This window comes from Dipodomys ordii, unplaced genomic scaffold (genome assembly GCF_000151885.1).
Source record: "Dipodomys ordii isolate 6190 unplaced genomic scaffold, Dord_2.0 Scaffold56, whole genome shotgun sequence".
NCBI classification, from domain to species: Eukaryota; Metazoa; Chordata; class Mammalia; order Rodentia; family Heteromyidae; genus Dipodomys; species Dipodomys ordii.
Window position 1 is genome coordinate 3,169,304 of NW_012267272.1, and position 13,208 is coordinate 3,182,511.

At 40.3% G+C, this 13,208-nt stretch overlaps 1 protein-coding gene across 5 annotated transcripts in view; it reads left to right on the top strand.

Moving 5' to 3' along the window:
- The window catches only part of Cald1 (caldesmon 1), a 182,271-nt gene that overhangs the window by 56,473 nt on the left and 112,590 nt on the right, over nt 1-13,208 (top strand). For all 5 annotated transcript variants that reach the window (XM_013021703.1, XM_013021710.1, XM_013021706.1 and 2 more), the window contains exon 2: nt 3,827-3,919. The gene's annotated coding sequence lies outside the window, so the exon portion shown is untranslated. The remainder of the gene's footprint in view (nt 1-3,826; nt 3,920-13,208) is intronic.

The window sequence follows — 13,208 nt, forward strand, 5'->3', positions numbered from 1 at the left end:
TTGTTGTGGGTATGCCTGTACTGTTACAGATGAAAGAAGAAGTTAGGAGTCCTGAATGACGTGTTCAAGGTCGATCCACTCATTAGTTATTATTTAAGTAACCTGAACCTCTCACTAGTAAGCAATTCTTCCTTTTTGACATACTCCTAGCTTCCATACTCAACTATACATGTAAAACAGAGAAAGTTATTAGTGTTTTATTGTTACTGGCTTGTGCTGACAAAACTCATGCAACTACTTTTTAAATATTGTATTTTAATTCCCATCCCCACAAATTATTTGACTTCCTGCCAATTTTGAGATGAAAATAGCTACTTGCCATTCCTTTGTCATTCCAAGGATTCTGTTCTGTAGCTTTTCATTCTTCTGTATGGTATTGACAAATATTCTGCATTACCATCTGGCATGTTAAGAATGAACAGAGTTTATTGCAACTTATGTATGTGTACACACATGTGCAAGTACTGGAACTTGAACTCAGGGCCTAGGTATTTCTTTGAGTTTTTGTGCTCAGAACAAACTCACTTGTGCCACAACTCCACTTCTAGCTTTTTGGTGGTTAATTGGAGATAAGAGTTTCGTGGACTTTCCTGACCAGGCTGGCTTTGAACCTTGATCTTCAGATCTCAGCCTCCTGAGTAGCTAATGCTATAGACATGAACCATTAACTGGCCAGCAGCTTTTTTCAACTTACCAATTGAGCAGGGGACTAGGGAACTTGTCTATGGGAAGGGACAGGTCACAGCCCCCTCTAATAGCCAGAAGAAGTAACCTCTTTCGAGGGCCATATTGTGTGTGTGTGTGTGTGTGTGTGCATGTGTACGTGCACGTACATATGTGCAAGCCCTTTTATTTAGCACATTCTTCAGCATAGTATCCTCTATCCATGGCATTTGAGCTGAAATTACAGTGGGAATGAATAACATGGATGAGTTCTATGATCACAGAGCACATGGATGACTCACAAAAACCTACACCAGCATTCTCAAGGGCTCTGTTACTGAAACTCCATTCTCTCAGTTCTTTACCTACATGACTCCTTACAAGTGTACCTTCAGCCTACATGTCTTCTCTTCAGAGATACCATCCCTTATTTTGTTTGGTTGTATTTGCTGCTTCGGTAACAGAATGGCACAGGCTGGGTTAAGTTATAAAAAAGAATCCAATATTAACGTGCTGGTATCTGGGGAGGGCCTTCCTACTGTGTGACATGTGTGTAGGCTTCATTCACATAGCAAGAGTGACAGAGCCCTAGTACTCAGGCTTCCTCATCCTATCTTAGTCCAAATATCATCAGTATATGGATTTGGGATTAAGTGTCCAACTGTGTAGTCTGATTGGCACAATCAAACCATGGCACCAGGAAGTAGTGCTGTGGCTCAAATGGTAGAATGCTCACCTTGAGCTGAAGAGCTAAAGGACAGCGCCCAAGCCCAGAGTTCAAGCCCCACGACTGAATAACAACAACAACAAAAAACTATGGCACCAACCAACCTATACTCCAGAGGCTTCCAAAAACATCACATCTAGCTGTGTTTTTTACTTGATATCAGAAATACATCATTTCTGTACCACCAGAATATAAGCTCCAAGTATGCAGATTTCTTGTTCATCACCAAATGCCTGTCATCAAGCAGAGCACTCACTCAAAAAAATAGGCAAATGTGTACATTCCTCCTTGAAATATACCCATCAAGCTGGGTCACCACTGACTTGGAGTACTTTCCAACTGGGTGAATTTAAACAATGAACTTGTCAGGATTGAACTAAGAATACTCTGTGTTCAACACAGAGCCTTGGACAGAAAGAAATTACTCAATAAGCAAGTTATTGTTATTTTCATAATGAATTCAGAGCAGAGATTATTTTTAATAGAAAGGTATAGAAACAGTAGTGTTGAAATCAAGGAGTCCTAATTCACCTGTGTAAGGTGGACTGTTAAATTAGTTCCTTTTTAAATTTTAAATTAGTTCTTCTAGCTGGCTAAAAAGTCATTCGTTTTTATAAACTTAGCCTTTGTGGTGACCAAGTTCCTGTTGCAGTAAGTTATGGTGTGAGACCCTTCCCCCACTTCCATCCTCTGGAATCTATGTGGATCTTTCATAGAACATTCATGATAGACATTTTAAAGTCTGACTTTTTCATGTTGTTTTTGTAGGTATGCCCTGGCTTTGTTTTTCCATGTGAACAATCTAGAAATCTCCTAGTTAGTGTTTCTCCTGGTTAAACCTAAAGAGTTTCCTAAGGCCCCATAGAAAATCTACTCTTAGCTAGAGATCTGATGGACAGGAGGGAAGCCCTTCTTCCCTTTTATTACCCCCTTGGTTCTCCCACAATGAATGTTTTTATGTAAAATCCATTTCTCTCTACACTGAGTAGATGGTTAAATCTAAGTAGCAATAAATAGTGCCTGGCTGTTCGCCCTGGCTTGATGGGACTGGGGAGAAAGACAGGCTCTCACATGTCTAGCTCCCTCCCTCCCTTCCTTCCTCCTTCCTTCATCCTGAGCATTTTCCTGCCTTACCACGTCTAGTCTAGACTCAGCTTGGCCTGCAGAGAACTTCTGGCAACTGCTACTGAGCTGGGTCAGCCAGAAGAGCCAGGTGTGGCTTGAAGGAGTAAAAGGAAGAATGGTTTCCTTGGGCATCTATCTGACATTGCAGAGTAACTGGCAGTAAATAAAGCAAGCTCTTGACAAAAAAAAAAAAAGTAAGAGCTTCACCAGCTGTCTGATCCTTAGATCGTAACTCTGAAAATAGAAAGGGAAGCTATCTGAAGACAAATTTCATGTTTAGGCATTTCACCGTTTAGGTTGTTTTCTCATTAACGTCTTCCTGTCTGTCTTACTAATAGGAAAGTTCATGGGCATACACAGACACTGTAGATTAAACAAAATTCCACCCACTTAGAGCATTTTCTTCTTCTATTTCCTTTTCCACTAAAATAAAAATGCTGAAGGAATTGAGGGCAGAGAAAGGGTTGTATTGTTTGTATAACCTTCTCTGCCTCATTATGAAGAGTAACCCAGGGTACAGAAATCAAAAACAGTGACAAAAGAGAATAAACTGGAGTGGAAAAATAGTTGCAAACAGTACAGTAAGGAACCACTTGTTTCCATTTCTTGGAGTTCATTTCGATAAGAATCATTTTATATGATCATAAGCACATAGCTATTGAGCCCTTGTGATCCTCTCCTAAGAATATCCTCCTTTGTTCTCACTGTGTGAATGTCTAGAATGCTGTTTAATCAATCATGTTCATTCAGCAATGATTCTAGACACTATGTTGGAAATGAACTTGCAACTTGGGTGGAAAGGAGGCCGAGAGAGGAAAAACTGGGAGAAAATGCAGGAGGGGGATGACACTACTCAAAAAGAAATGTACTCACTACCTGACTTGTGTAGCTAACTCCTCTATACATCAGCTTTACCAAAAAATTTAAATTAAAGAGAGAATAACCCAGAGGTTGATTCTATGATAATTGTAATTATTTTATTTAAAAATGTAAATTCATAATGGCTATTTTTATCTCAATTCTCAGTTTCCCCTAAGTCTTAATTAACAATTCCTGAGAAGCCAGGGTATTGTGGCACATACCTATAATCCCAACTACTTAAGTGATAGAGGCAGGAGTTTGAGGCCTGTCAGGGAAAGGGCTAAGGATGTGGCTCTACTGGAAACAAGAGTGAGACTCTGTGTTCAATCTTCAGCACTGCAAAAGCAAAACAAAACAATGATACCTAAGAAGGAAAATGTTATTTAAAATAGTCAACATTAACAAAATACTTTCCATTTATTTATGTTTCAATCCTTGCTTTTTTTCCAGGTTTCAAGAAAAAGTCTGAGCATCATCTGATCAAATTGCACAGGGTTTCGTGAACAATCAGAAGCTGAATCGTGGACACCTGACTGCTTACCTGTGAGTATAGTCTGTGGGTTTTTCTTTGGACTCTACATGTAGAAATTCATAGACTTGCTGCCAAATGAGTTCCCATTAAGGGCCTTTTCATTTACTTTCTAATTACTCAGGTAGAAACTAGCTGGGTTTAAAAGAACTATTGTCCTATTTTTTTATTTTTTATTTTTTTGTCGGGTCTGCGGCCTGGGCGCTGTCCCTCAGCTCTTCAGCTCAAGGCTAGCACTCTACCACTTGAGCCACAGCACCACTTTCAGCTTTTTCTGCTTATGTGATGCTGACGAATCAAACCCAGGGCCTCTTGCATTCAAGGCAAGCACTCTACCACTGAGCCACTTTCCCAGCCCTTTCCTATTTTTTCAATCTCACTTTCTGCTTGATTTGTTTTGCTCTTTTTTTGCACATATTCTATATCCAAACAGTCCCACTTTCTGTGAGTAATGCTAAAGGCTTGGTATAAGGATCAATAAGCTTATGTTTGTGCAAATGCTAGTGACTAGCAAGTCCTCACCTGGCAGGAGATTGTCTGCTACCTGGGATGAGAAAGAGGGGGATTTCTAAATTAGAGCATGGATAAATAAAATGAAACCAAAAGTGGCCTTGGTAGGGAGAAAAGTTTTTCAGGAGTATAGCATAGTGCTCAGGCAATTATCCTGTCAGTATGATATCAGCTGCTCTCTTTTGACTAGTTTATTTGGGCTGTCATGGCAACGTTTCATAGAGTAAATTAAAACACAGTATTTTCTCACAAATCAGGAAGCTGGATGTCTGAGATCTGAGATCAAGATGTTGCTGACGAAGATTTCTTCTAAGATCTCTCTTGCAAATAGCACCCTCTCTTCAGCTCTCCACAGGGACATCTTTGGATTGACACCTCTCCAGTACCTCTGTCTCTGTGCCTGAGTGTCCTCTTCTTGTAAGGACACCAGTCATGGTAGATGAGACTCAACCTAAAGATGTCATGTTAATTGACTTCTTCAAAGACCTCTCAAAATCCAGTTTTAGTCTTTCTTACATAGAGGGGGTGGGACTTCTTAGAAATTGTGTGTGTGTGTGTGTGTGTATACACACGCTCACATGTGTGCATGTGTGCATGCTCGCACCAGATTTGGGGCTTAAACCCAGAGCCTTGGAGCTGTCCCTTAACTTTTTCACTCAAAATTGGTGCTCTATACTTGAGCCATACCTCCACGTATGGCTTTGGGGGGGGGTTGGTTAATTGGAGATAAGAGTCTCAAACACTGGCTTTGAACCAAGATATCCTCAGATTTCAGCCTCCTGAATAGATAGGATTTCAAGCACGAGCCACTAGTGCCCAGCCTTAAACAGCTTTTTGATTGTGTGATTACTAGCAGAGAGGCTATAGAAGGTCTGGGTCTTCCTCCTTTTTCTATACCCTCTACCCATTTGTTTAGCTGAACGTTGATGCTAGCTTTCTCCAAATACCCACCCCCACGCTTTCCTCTTTGGGGTCCTAGAACAGCCATAAAGGAAAAAAAAAAAGTTCATTGTCTTGAAACTACCCAAAACGCCACTGTTACTCAATTCAAGGATTTGATACAAAGTGCTATTTATATAAAATAAGAAATTTGAAAGAAGAGGAAACAGCTCTGTGATCCATGAATGGCCTCGCGGGGGTGTTCCAATGAATGATGGCCAGGGGCCAGCATAGGTGCCTCCCAACTGTGTTTCATTAATTTCAGTCAGCTCAAGATCACTTCCCTAACAGCATGTGAAAGCAGTGTTTTGAGTTGTGAGCACCTAGCCGTCGTTGCCCTTATGTGAGAACCACATACACGGGAGACTTTACAATCACTGTGGGCCAATATTTTTTGAGTCCATTGGAGCTCCAGATGGAACAGAAAGTGAGGTTTGGGAATTTTTTTAGTCTTCCTTTTTCCTCAAAATGTTGCAGAAGGAACCTCCCTTGGATACCCTTGATGAAATGCTTCATCTCCTGGTTAGCTCGAGTATACCCAAATTGGTAGGATCTGAGGTCTTTCTGAAACCAAGATGCCTTCCACTGGGTTTCTGGGAGTTGTTGTAGGATGAGTCTCAGTGGAAAAAGGCTTGGATTCTACTCTTTCATCCAATCTCCCCTGAAGGAAGCTGCTCCAAGGGTCCTTGTCCTGAGATACAAGAACGAAAGTGCATTGTGAGCCTGGATGTAGCCAGTGTTTGTCTGGGGCTTACTGGGCCATGACAAACACAGGGTCCCAGGTTCTTTCTAGCTGCAAGAAGGTTAAGAGAACATTCCAGCTCACTGCCTATAGATCTAAGCTTGATTAAATAAGGGGATTTGAGGTCCAGAGAACTGCATCTGTTCGTGAGAGGCACCTCTGGGAAAGTGCACGTTTCCCATCCCACATAATCATTGACAGACTATGCCAGGATGGCCCAGTCCAGGTGGAGGTGCAGAAGACAGAAGGAAAACACCATGTTTCCAGGAGCCCTGTCTGGAACTCCTTTTCAGCCATTGTTCCCATAGCACAAGTGACTATCCAATAAAGAAACAGTAGTAATAATGGTGATGCTATTTTACCCTTTAAACCATCAAAAGTCTTACCTGTAATATGGCTTGTACAATTAAAGGACATAGATTCAAATTCTTCCAAACGCTGCTCTGAGATGTTCGATAAAATTAAGTTGTGACCCTCTTGCATGTGCAACAAGACAAGTAGGATTTAAGTAGAATAAACCCTCCATCTGAGATGGGGAAAATGCCCCAAGGAGACCTAAGACATTTTCCTTCCTATTACTCTCTTATCCGAACCCCATCAATGTCAACTTAGAGCTATATTTCCTTTCATTTTTTTCTTAAGGAAAAGGCAAAGCTACAGTCACTGAAACAGATACTTTAGGTTAAACTTATTCGTTGGAGGGTCTCCCCTCCTTCCCTTTAGCTAATTCAAAACAAAATGTCCATCATTCACTCTAACACCAGCTTTAAGAGCTGGAGACAAATGGAGTCTGAATATTCACGCCAATGTGGTCTAGATGAGCTGTGATTTTAGGATGCTGGCTGTTTCACTGACAGGAAAAAAAAATCACTTTAATATCTTTGGCTGAAAAGACTTTCTTAAAGAAGGATGGAGAAAGCCAACATTAATATTGAGTCCTGTTATTTAATAACTAAAAATGATATAGTGTAGAATGAAGTATCCTGAGTTTGAGAGAATGTATGTTTATCAAATCCAGAGAATGCAAAAGCAGGGGCTTGGGGGGAGTGAATGCAAACATATGTGAGGCTTTAAGGAAGGAGTTCTACCAAGAACATTTTCTGCAAGTTCTTCAAAGAATTTCTCCCATAAATATATTAAATCCATGATTTTGATCCTGATTTTATCACAGAGTCACAAAATGTATAAACGCAGGTGGTCCCTGACTTACAATGGTTCTATTTAGGAATTCTCAGCTTTATAAAGGTACAAAAACCATATGCACTCGTTAGAAACCGTACTTTGAATTTTCCATTTGGATCTTTTCCCAGGCTAGTAATTGGTAGCCCAATACTCTAGGTAAGGTTGTGTACCATAGTTCTTTCTTAGTCAAACACACTATCATGAGGACAAACCACTGATACACTGAACTTTACTGTGTGACCATGCTACCATATTTGGCAGTTTAAATATGGAAAATGTATTTCTGCTTTATGATGGGTTTTTCAAGATGTTAGTTCAGTGTAAATCAAGACGCAACTGTGTAAAGATGTTTGTTACCATGAAAGACTCTAAGAACTGATCTTAGCACCTCCCACAGATCACTGGCTAATGATTTATAAATCAATGAGGCAATTATAAGTTGAGATGGATGAAAGAGACTGTGGCTTTCTCATACATACACTTCCACTCACTTACTGCAGAGATGAGTTGCAGGTAATTGAACTGGGTCATCTCCATAACAGGTGCTATTTTAGGTCTGGGCTACATTAACAATTCTAATATTATCTCTTTTTAAAAGAAAATCAATGCAGTGGAAATTTTGGTGAACCCAATAGTGTGTTCACTGACATAAATTAACGTGCCTGATATTCTTTATTTATTTTTCATTGGCCTCAGCCTGACAAAGGGGTCATAATATTACAAAATGTTCTCCCTCTTCTCATGCACCTCATTTAATGAACCTGTCATTTTAAAAGTAACTGAAATGAAAACCAATGTAAAGTTGTTGTGACATTTTTTATGGAATGTTCCTAAGAACATTTAACTTCTAAGAAGTTGAAAAATCAGAAACTGGTATGTCATGAAACCGATGGAGCTGTAGTCCTGCCACAAGCCCAAACCTAACTTTGTACATTTAATATTGTACTCTGCTTTTTAAAGAAAGGCTCTTGATAATAAGCCTCCTGAATAATCTTCAGGTCCTACAAAACCTAGATAGGTCCTCACCTAGGCATCCAAGAGCTTAGATAACTTAGCTTCCTAAAGTTAATACAGTGAGTAAAGCAAAGAATCCGTCAACGTGTGAAGAGTGGTGATTTATTTCTTTTTAAGATTTTAGGATGAATTCAGCTTATTTTCTTAAGTGAACCCCACTTAAGTGAAATAACAAATCAGTTCGCCAAAGTACAAATGAACATAAACAGGAGATTCATTTTTACTTCATTAATAAACATCACATATGAGCTTACCCTAACATGAGGCAAACCAAACCCTCCTGACAGGAAATGGGTCCTGGTAAGACTTTGTTGGGAAGCATAAGTCCTTCCAGGCCTTCACCTAAGGCCCTGGTCCCTGTTGATCTTATATCATCCATTTACAAGTCTTATAACATGTAACAGAGTATTCTAATTAAACATACATACTCTTAGACCAGGTGGGTGTAAATCCCAGGTCTACAGCCATTAACTAGCTGTGTGGACCTTGGGCAAATAACTCACTTCTCTGGATCTTGATTTTTTTAATCTGTAAAATGGAGGCTAAAAAGATTGTTATAAGAATGTAATTTGATAATTATAAAGTTTTCAGAACTGTGCTCAGTACTAGATGGTGCTCCATAACTATTAAATAAGGGGACTTCGTGTGTGTGTGTGTGTGTGTGTGTGTGTGTGTGTGTGTGTGTGTGTGTGAATGAATACTTTCGCTTGAACTCAGGGCCTGGGCACTGTGCCTTAGTTTTTTCTCTCAATGCTGACACTCCACCACATGAGCCACACTTCTACTTCTGCCTTTTTGATAATTAAATGGATGTAAGAGTCTCACAAACTTTCCTGCCTGTACTGGCTTGGAACCATGATCTTCAGATCTTAGCATCCTGAATAGCTGGGATTACAAACATGTATTATCAGTGCTTGGCTTGCAGATCATATTTTCTTCAAAACTAAATTGGAATGTCCTTTGTGATTCAAGCATTCTCCATGTCCTCCAAATATTTGCCTCTTTAACTCTTTTTTTAACTCTTTTCTTTTGTCAGTCCTGGGGCCTGAAGTCGGGCCTGGGTGCTGTCCCTCAGCTATTCAGCTCAAGGCTAGCACTCTACCACTTGAGCCATAGCTCCACTTCCAGCCTTTTCTGCTTATGTGGTGCTGAGGAATCAAACCCAGGGCCTCATGCATGCAAGACAAACACTCTACCAGTGAGCCACCTTCCAAGCCCATACCTCTTAACTCTTAAGAACATTTGAATTGGTCGTGCTTGATATAAACAATCATGTAATGTACAAACACCTCCATAGTTAACAGCACTTTCATGGCTCCTGAGGATGAAATGAGGCCAACGAGGAAATAAAATAGGAGCCATTTCTATGCCCTGATGTTCTCCCTGCAAAAGTGTTCCAATCAGCTTGTCTGTCCTTATTTCTAGACCAGAAGTCACAGAAGGAAATAGGGAATAGATACGTAAGTACTTGCTTTGAAGCAGAGACGTATATTATGACAAGCTAGGTTATGCTGGGGTTAGAGATAACCAAAAATCTTGGTGATTTTTATACAAAGTTTGCTTGTCATTCATTGTTTCTCATTACCCTGGTGGCATGGAAGGCCTCTGGTCCACATTCTTGACTTCCATAGTCAGTGACACCTCCCAAAAGCTATCCTTGGGAAATACTGACCACCATGGTGGAGACAAAGAACTCTGAAGGGACTCCCATAGCAAAGCTACCCAGAAGAAACATTGCCAGAAGCAGTCATGTGACCCTTGCTGGCACAAGGAGAGCGAGCAAGTGCATTTCTATGGTGATCCCAGAAAGGTAAAACAAGAGAGGATGGAACAAACAGTGCTTATTACCAAACTGGGGCATTAGTTGGTAGTCTCCAGCCAAAATGCTTAAACCATGTAGCTAATGTTTCCTATTCATGAATAGAAGAAAGCATTCAGGGAATATCAAAAGAGATCTAATTCCTCACATTGATCAGCTGCAGATCTGATTAAGGTCTGCAGAATAAACCATGTGTTACTGACCACCATGTGTTACTGACCATTGCCAAGAATGTTGTCGAAGGTAAAAGAGAGGCTGGTTCCGAGATACAGATAAAACTTGATTTAATAACTAGAATATGTCTAGGATATTCATAGCAGAAGATCACAATATCTCAATAGCTATGTGCATATGACCATATAAAATGATGCTTGTTGAAATGAGCTCCAAAAAATGGAACTGTTTGCAGTTCTTTTTTCTTTCTTTTTCCCCCTTTGGCTTATTCCCTATTGTCACTGTTTTTTATTTCTGTCCCCTTTGCCTTGTATATAAGTTTATCTGATTTGAGGAAGGGAAGGGGGGGTCACAGAAATGGTGGGACAAAGAGTGAACCAATGCAACAGGATACTCTGTTGAAAATGAACTTTACAACTGGGAGGGGAAGGGAATCAGGAGGTAGCAGGAGAAAATGAGGAGGGAGTAACACTCTTCAAAAAGAAATGTGCTCATTACCTTATGTAATTGTAACCCCTCTGTACATCACCTTTACAATAAAAAATGTTTAATTAAAAAAAATGAGCTGGACTCTAGAAAAACGTATGGGGTTTGCAAAAGGAGAGGAGGAGGGCACTTCTGATTACAGAAAAGAGGAAGCAGAATTCCAGAGTCAGAAATGAGGGCAAACTCATTGCGAGTGTTCAGAGTTTAGTCTGACTAGGAGTTGTATGTGTATGAGAGAGTGGATTAAGGAGAGGAATCATCATGGCTAGAGCACAGCTGTTTCATGGAAGGCTTCTGGGACCTACAGAGGAGCAGATCGTGGCAGGTGAGAGGAAAAGGTAGCTAAACCTCTCATTCTTAGTAATGCTGAGTTCCCATACCAAGAGTCCTGGATGCCTAAGGTCTTCTTAGACCTAGGTGGCAGCCATTTCCCCCCACAAGGTGGTAGTAAACCTGGAGTTGCTCCTGCTTCCAGTTTAAGGCATGTTTTGATCGCTCCTGCTGCTGACATACAATATCCAAGTTGAAGTGAACTAGCCTCTCGCTGCTGGGGTCAGTTCAGCATTTTTTGCTATGTAACATCTGTTTTTGAAATTCAACTGAGACCCTGACTTAAATCTGTTTAACTTAAAAAGCAGCAAGAGAACATCTTGTTTTCATGAATATCCAGGGGCTGTATGTCAACAAATAAAAGGTCTGTTTGTGGTATTCAAAATGGAAAAGCTGGTTGTGAGATGTTCGGCCACTGGGATAAATTTATTATGAACAGTTCATTTCTTGGAATCATGAACCAGAGTTTAAAAACACAGTGGGCCAGCTTTATTGAAATCGGCAAGTTTCTGCTTGATGATGGGTGAGAAACATGCTTTTATGGTCAGAAGATCACCAAGCTGGATAGATCCAGAAAATACCTTCTGTCCTGCCTCCCACCCTAGTTTATGTCTTACATGAATTCCCGTGTCTGCATAAATTCTGACGCACAGTATCTGGTGGATCATAATTTTTGTATTACTTACATAAGACCAGCGGTGGGAAAGCAGGGGATGAGAATAGTTTACCATCTCTCAAACGGGACTAGTAAAGTCTCCTCCTCATTTCTTTAGAAGAGGAAAGTTGGAAGTTTATTTATTTGCATCCAAAGGGATGAGCCTCTGGGATACAATAGATGTCAGGGTGTATTTGATGAATGAGTACAAACTGTGTTCATTGAGTTGCTTGTGTTCCCTTATGAGGAGCTTGTGTTCCTTTAATCCATGCATGTCTCTATGTATATTAACATTCCTGTTTGAGCCCTGCACCAGTGACTCATGCCTGTAATTCTAACTACTCAGGAGGCTGAGATCTGAGGGTGGTGGTTCAAAGCCAGCCCAGGCAGCCTAATCTGAGAGACTCTTAGATCCAGCTTATCACAAAAAATGCCAGAAGTGGAGGTATGGCTTAGGTGGTATAACACCAGTTTTGTGTGAAAGAACTAAAGAATAGACCCAGGTCCTGAGTTCAAGCCCCAGCACTGGCACAAATATACATACATAATCAGATCATTCTTGTAGTTTTCTCTTATAGTAAATGATTTTTCCTTCCTTCTCCTCTCACAATATGTATTTTATTGATTGATTGATTGTCTGTCTGTCTGTCTGTCCATCTCTGTCATTTGATCTTGAACATTATAAAGGCAGGGTATCTGCATTCATGGTTTATATGCTATGCCAAACATGACTACTACATGAATGATACTTCTAACCATATGTAAAATGTCCTTATCAACGTTTTCACATGGTGACAATTCTACAGTCTCAGCCCCTCTTGATTATGTCTGATTTAAACACAGAATACCATTGAATGCTTTGCACAATAACATATTCCGTGTTCTCATTCATTTACTCCCTCCACTAAAAATTCCTGCTCCCCAGGTACCAGTGGCTCACACCTGTTATCCTAGCTACTCAAGAAGCTGAGATGTGAGATTTGAAACCAGCCCAAGATAGAAAAAGTCCATGAGACTTTTATCTCCAATTAACTACCAAAGTGGAAGGCGTGTGGCTCAAGTGGTAGAGAATTAGCCTTGAAGGCAGCTGGGGAGGGGGGAACCTATTTAACATTTTGGTGGACTAGATTCATCTACCTATCTTTACTTTCTCCACTTAGCCTGTATCTACTACATAAAGTTAGCCAGGATTCATGTCATAACACATGATACAAGTTTAAATTTTTCTTTTAAATTCTTAATCAGTTAATCCAGTAGGGTTACGTCTAAAACGTTAAGCTTGTTAGTAAAAACAATAGTAATAGTGATGGCCAGGATGCAGTGGCTCACACCTGTAGTCCCAGTTTTCCAGGAAACTGAGATCTTGGGCTCACGGTTCAAAGCTAACCAGGAATATATATCTAAGAGACATTTATCTCCAATAAGCCAGTAAAAAAGCTCAAGTGGTAGAAC